This window comes from Cherax quadricarinatus, unplaced genomic scaffold (assembly GCF_038502225.1).
Source record: "Cherax quadricarinatus isolate ZL_2023a unplaced genomic scaffold, ASM3850222v1 Contig320, whole genome shotgun sequence".
NCBI classification, from domain to species: Eukaryota; Metazoa; Arthropoda; class Malacostraca; order Decapoda; family Parastacidae; genus Cherax; species Cherax quadricarinatus.
In genome coordinates this window covers 111,151-118,550 of record NW_027195346.1, presented here as the reverse complement: position 1 = coordinate 118,550, position 7,400 = coordinate 111,151, and positions in this window count along the sequence as shown.

Genomic DNA, 7,400 nt, shown 5'->3' with positions numbered 1-7,400 from the left:
AGTACTGTAACACAGAAGACCAGTACTGTAGCACAGAAGACCAGTACTGTAATACAGAAGACCAGTACTGTAGCACAGAAGACCAGTACTGTAACACAGAAGACCAGTACAGTAACACAGAAGACCAGTACTGTAACACAGAAGACCAGTACAGTAACACAGAAGACCAGTACTGTAACACAGAAGACCAGTACTGTAACACAGAAGACCAGTACAGTAACACAGAAGACCAGTACTGTAACACAGAAGACCAGTACAGTAACACAGAAGACCAGTACTGTAACACAGAAGACCAGTACTGTAACACAGAAGACCAGTACAGTAACACAGAAGACCAGTACTGTAACACAGAAGACCAGTACTGTAACACAGAAGACCAGTACTGTAACACAGAAGACCAGTACTGTAACACAGAAGACCAGTACTGCAGCACAGAAGACCAGTACTGTAACACAGAAGACCAGTACTGTAACACAGAAGACCAGTACTGTAACACAGAAGACCAGTACTGCAGCACAGAAGACCAGTACTGTAACACAGAAGACCAGTACAGTAACACAGAAGACCAGTACTGTAACACAGAAGACCAGTACTGTAACACAGAAGACCAGTACTGTAACACAGAAGACCAGTACTGTAACACAGAAGACCAGTACAGTAACACAGAAGACCAGTACTGTAACACAGAAGACCAGTACAGTAACACAGAAGACCAGTACTGTAACACAGAAGACCAGTACTGTAACACAGAAGACCAGTACTGTAACACAGAAGACCAGTACTGTAACACAGAAGACCAGTACTGTAACACAGAAGACCAGTACTGTAACACAGAAGACCAGTACAGTAACACAGAAGACCAGTACTGTAACACAGAAGACCAATACAGTAACACAGAAGACCAGTACTGTAACACAGAAGACCAGTACTGTAACACAGAAGACCAGTACAGTAACACAGAAGACCAGTACTGTAACACAGAAGACCAGTACAGTAACACAGAAGACCAGTACTGTAACACAGAAGACCAGTACTGTAATACAGAAGACCAGTACTGTTGCACAGAAGACCAGTACAGTAACACAGAAGACCAGTACTGTAATACAGAAGACCAGTACTGTAACACAGAAGACCAGTACAGTAACACAGAAGACCAGTACAGTAACACAGAAGACCAGTACTGTAACACAGAAAACCAGTACTGTAACACAGAAGACCAGTACTGCAGCACAGAAGACCAGTACTGTAACACAGAAGACCAGTACTGTAACACAGAAGACCAGTACAGTAACACAGAAGACCAGTACTGTAACACAGAAGACCAGTACAGTAACACAGAAGACCAGTACTGTAACACAAAAGACCAGTACTGTAACACAGAAGACCAGTACAGTAACACAGAAGACCAGTACTGTAACACAGAAGACCAGTACAGTAACACAGAAGACCAGTACTGTAACACAGAAGACCAGTACTGTAGCACAGAAGACCAGTACTGTAACACAGAAGACCAGTACAGTAACACAGAAGACCAGTACTGTAACACAGAAGACCAGTACAGTAACACAGGAGACCAGTACTGTAACACAGATGACCAGTACAGTAACACAGAAAACCAGTACTGTAACACAGAAGACCAGTACTGTAACACAGAAGACCAGTACTGTAACACATAAGACCAGTACAGTAACACAGAAGACCAGTACTGTAACACATAAGACCAGTACAGTAACACAGAAGACCAGTACTGTAACACAGAAGACCAGTACTGTAACACAGAAGACCAGTACTGTAACACAGAAGACCAGTACAGTAACACAGAAGACCAGTACTGTAACACAGAAGACCAGTACTGTAACACAGAAGACCAGTACAGTAACACAGAAGACCAGTACTGTAACACAGAAGACCAGTACTGTAACACAGAAGACCAGTACTGTAACACAGAAGACCAATACTGTAACACAGAAGACCAGTACTGCAGCACAGAAGACCAGTACTGTAACACAGAAGACCAGTACAGTAACACAGAAGACCAGTACTGTAACACAGAAGACCAGTACTGTAACACAGAAGACCAGTACTGTAACACAGAAGACCAGTACAGTAACACAGAAGACCAGTACTGTAACACAGAAGACCAGTACTGTAGCACAGAAGACCAGTACTGTAATACAGAAGACCAGTACTGTAACACAGAAGACCAGTACTGTAACACAGAAGACCAGTACTGTAACAGAAGACCAGTACTGTAACACAGAAGACCAGTACTGTAACACAGAAGACCAGTACAGTAACACAGAAGACCAGTACTGTAACACAGAAGACCAGTACAGTAACACAGAAGACCAGTACTGTAACACAGAAGACCAGTACTGTAGCACAGAAGACCAGTACTGTAATACAGAAGACCAGTACTGTAGCACAGAAGACCAGTACAGTAACACAGAAGACCAGTACTGTAATACAGAAGACCAGTACTGTAACACAGAAGACCAGTACAGTAACACAGAAGACCAGTACTGTAACACAGAAGACCAGTACTGTAACACAGAAGACCAGTACAGTAACACAGAAGACCAGTACTGTAACACAGAAGACCAGTACAGTAACACAGAAGACCAGTACTGTAACACAGAAGACCAGTACTGTAGCACAGAAGACCAGTACTGTAATACAGAAGACCAGTACTGTAGCACAGAAGACCAGTACTGTAACACAGAAGACCAGTACTGTAACACAGAAGACCAGTACTGTAGCACAGAAGACCAGTACTGTAATACAGAAGACCAGTACTGTAGCACAGAAGACCAGTACTGTAACACAGAAGACCAGTACAGTAACACAGAAGACCAGTACTGTAACACAGAAGACCAGTACAGTAACACAGAAGACCAGTACTGTAACACAGAAGACCAGTACTGTAACACAGAAGACCAGTACAGTAACACAGAAGACCAGTACTGTAACACAGAAGACCAGTACAGTAACACAGAAGACCAGTACTGTAACACAGAAGACCAGTACTGTAACACAGAAGACCAGTACAGTAACACAGAAGACCAGTACTGTAACACAGAAGACCAGTACTGTAACACAGAAGACCAGTACTGTAACACAGAAGACCAGTACTGTAACACAGAAGACCAGTACTGCAGCACAGAAGACCAGTACTGTAACACAGAAGACCAGTACTGTAACACAGAAGACCAGTACAGTAACACAGAAGACCAGTACAGTAACATAAGAACATAAGAACATAAGAACGAAGGAACACTGCAGAAGGCCTACTGGCCCATGCGAGGCAGGTCCAAGTCTCCTACCGGCTTAAGCCAATGCACCCAACCTAGTCAGGTCAGGTCACATTGACTTAAGGGAGGAACACGGCAACCGACCTGGTAGCACAAGCTATCAGGTCTAACTCACACCCACCCACATCTACTCATGTATTTATCCAACCTATTTTTAAAGCTACACAGTAACACAGAAGACCAGTACTGTAACACAGAAGACCAGTACAGTAACACAGAAGACCAGTACTGCAGCACAGAAGAGAACAGTACAGTACATACCTGCTACTCGCTCCGCTTGCTTGTATTATATATCACCGAGGGTAATTTTGGCTGAATTACCTAGAGTTGGATATTTCACATTGATAGAATGGCTCAAGGGAATCCTTATTAATTTTTTTTAAATTCTGTTGGGAATTTTTTCACATATTTATGGTATTTACGGCAAAAAAATAATAGTTTATGGAAACTTTTTTTTTTTTTTAGAGAAACAGTGACTTAGAGATATGGAAATGTTTGGGAAGAGAGACTATCAATAATAGGAAGGGGAAGGATAGAGATATGGAAATGTTTGGGAAGAGAGACTATCAATAATAGGAAGGGGAAGGATAGGAATAGGACAGAAGAGAGTTGTGTGCTGACAGAAAGACAGGTAAGATAACTTAAGTGACTTAATCACTTTAAACGGGTTTTAGGACAGTGGCTTCTGTCACAGTGACGTGTGTTGTTTTATTATTTAACACCAGAGACAACTTTATAAAGACGGGCTTTTTAGGCTTATGTACATCACTTATACCAATGGAAAGTTTGTTCTTGTCTTTGAGTGTTGAAAATAACATCGTATTGTCACTCAGACACCTGAAAAAAGTGTAGGACAGAATAACAACTAAATAGTATATGAACTAATTACTAATTCCTGTACGGACTACTGTTTATTATTATTATTATTATTATTATTATTATTATTATTATCATTATTATTATTATTATTATTATTATTATTATTATTATTATTATTATTATTATTATTAGGGTGTTATTACTATTATTACTGAATATTAGTTCTAAGAATTCCTGTGCAGAGTCACTAAGGATATCTACCGTCTCACGTGACTGTCGGTTCATTACTCAGAATAAAGTACAATGTGTTATACGAATGTGATGTCAAGTAATGTTCTATAATGATATGTGATTGTATGTGATTATGCGACATAGGTCCAATCACTGTAACATAAAATATCGGGAACTGGCTGTCTCCAGGTTCTCTACACATATGCTGCTATGTATGATAATTCTATGTAACTGTATTTGTGTGTACCTGAATAAACTTACTTACTTATTCCTTAGAACCGACGCAGCAGAAGTCAAGGAACTGACACTCTGACGCCATCTTCTTTATGACGCCATCTTCTTTATGACGCCATCTTCTTTATGACGCCATCTTCTTTATGACGCCATTTTCTTTATGACGCCATCTTCTTTATGACGCCATCTTCTTTATGACGCCATTGGTGGCCTGTTGACCGCACTTGTGATGATTTCTCTTTGTTGTTTTATAATACTTCGGACAACTGATAAGAGAGGATTTCTTAACACTTGGCCGAAGCAACTGACATACTTCGATCACTTCTGGTGATACAGTATTTTATGGAATATCACTAATCTCACTCCTCTCTCAGATCTCGTAACTTGGTGATCGTTTTGCACACGCAATTAATTCTTAATTCTTAACCATATTGCACACAGATCCCAAGTGACAGTAGATGTGCACGCATCTGATAGCTTCAGGTGGATAACTTCCGTCGTGGATATTTTGCAGATAGCTGTTACTGTTGGCTCTGCTGTCATTCCCTTTTGGTTGTTACACTTCATAGTGTGCGAGACTTTCAAGCAGTTATTATTTTTGTATGTTTTTGTAGTCATTACTATGCATATATTAATTAATCTTGTGGTTCATTACTGTTACTGGATAAGACCATTATTCTACCTAAGGTTATAAATAATTTCAATGATTATTAAAAGTAAGAATTATTATATTTCGCATATTATTTTAATATCGCTATTCTAAGGAAACTCTCTGACAGCTTATCATATATCTTATATATTATATAGTATTATTTTTTATATAATATATAATTAAATTTACTAAATAATATAAATAAATTTACTTCTGTAAAACAAGACATATTATTAACCTCGTTGATCAATAATTAACCTCGTTGATCAATAATTAACCTCGTTAATCAATAGCTACTGATACTAAATTTTATATCAGTTCTAATTAAGTTTTTTGATATTCCGTTATTACTGTCAGTGCTGATATGTCATACTACTTAAATAGCAGAAATCAAATAATTTGAATAAGATTGTCTTAGATTACTCAAAAATTGTTGAGGTGCTTTTAATTATAAAGAAATTGAATGGACGGGAAAGTACAGTTGCTCTTGTAAACTCTTATTGGATGTCCGTGAGAGGATCATCATCTGGAAGGCTCACTTGTTTTCCCCTTTTCTCCCATTGTTTGGTAGCTTTCTGGAAATATCACATTTGTTATTATTCCTGAGAGATTCGCCTCTGTAAGAGCTATAATATCAGATTTTTCTCTCATTTTTTCTTTCGTGTTTTCACATTTGTGGGGGATTCCATTTACAGTTGAGTATCATACTCTGATTTTTCTGTCTCTTGCTGCTCTCTAAGCGGCTTTCCTTCTTTACTTCACGATAAACTGAGACGAATTGTGTGTGGTGTTGGGTCATTATCTGAATTCTTTTCATCTGTTGAATTTTCCCCCATGCAAAATATTTAGTCAGACCCTTGTTTCATTCCTCTGCTTCTGCTGCCTTCACTTTAACTCTGTTCTGTCTTAATGTACATTGTGTTGAATTTGCCAGAGCTCCTCTGCTTCGATCTGCTTTTAATCTCTAGATTAGCTGTTTCTGGGCTTGTAAACAGTATTATACATAGTCTTGTTCTAGATTCCTTGTTTCTGGGCTTGTAAACAGTATTCTCCATGGTCTTGTTCTAGATTCCTTGTTTCTGGGCTTGTAAACAGTATTCTCCATGGTCTTGTTCTAGATTCCTTGTTTCTGGGCTTGTAAACAGTATTCTCCATGGTCTTGTTCTAGATTCCTAGTTTCTGGGCTTGTAAACAGTATTCTTCATGGACTTGTTCTAGATTCCTTGTTTCTGGGCTTGTAAACAGTATTCTCCATGGTCTTGTTCTAGATTCCTTGTTTCTGGGCTTGTAAACAGTATTCTCCATGGTCTTGTTCTAGATTCCTTGTTTCTGGGCTTGTAAACAGTATTCTTTATGGTCTTGTTCTAGATTCCTTGTTTCTGGGCTTGTAAACAGTATTCTCCATGGTCTTGTTCTAGATTCCTTGTTTCTGGGCTTGTAAACAGTATTCTCCATGGTCTTGTTCTAGATTCCTTGTTTCTGGGCTTGTAAACAGTATTCTTTATGGTCTTGTTCTAGATTCCTTGTTTCTGGGCTTGTAAACAGTATTCTCCATGGTCTTGTTCTAGATTCCTTGTTTCTGGGCTTGTAAACAGTATTCTCCATGGTCTTGTTCTAGATTCCTTGTTTCTGGGCTTGTAAACAGTATTCTTCATGGTCTTGTTCTAGATTCCTAGTTTCTGGGCTTGTAAACAGTATTCTCCATGGTCTTGTTCTAGATTCCTTGTTTCTGGGCTTGTAAACAATATTCTTCATGGTCTTGTTCTAGATTCCTTGTTTCTGGGCTTGTAAACAATATTCTCCATGGTCTTGTTCTAGATTCCTTGTTTCTGGGCTTGTAAACAATATTCTTCATGGTCTTGTTCTAGATTCCTTGTTTCTGGCCTTGTAAACAATATTCTCCATGGTCTTGTTCTAGATTCCTTGTTTCTGGCCTTGTAAACAATATTCTTCATGGTCTTGTTCTTCCCTCTACATATATTCCTAACATGTTTCCTCCACCATAAAAAAGTAGCTTTTGGTAGTTTCACTCTCATCTTCCATTAAACTTATCATGTCACTAGTGTGATGTCCCTCCTCCTGTCTTCTTTCCTCTCGTGGTCTGTTTAATTAAACCTCTGTTTGTCATTTTCCTCTCTCTACCCTAAATTCAT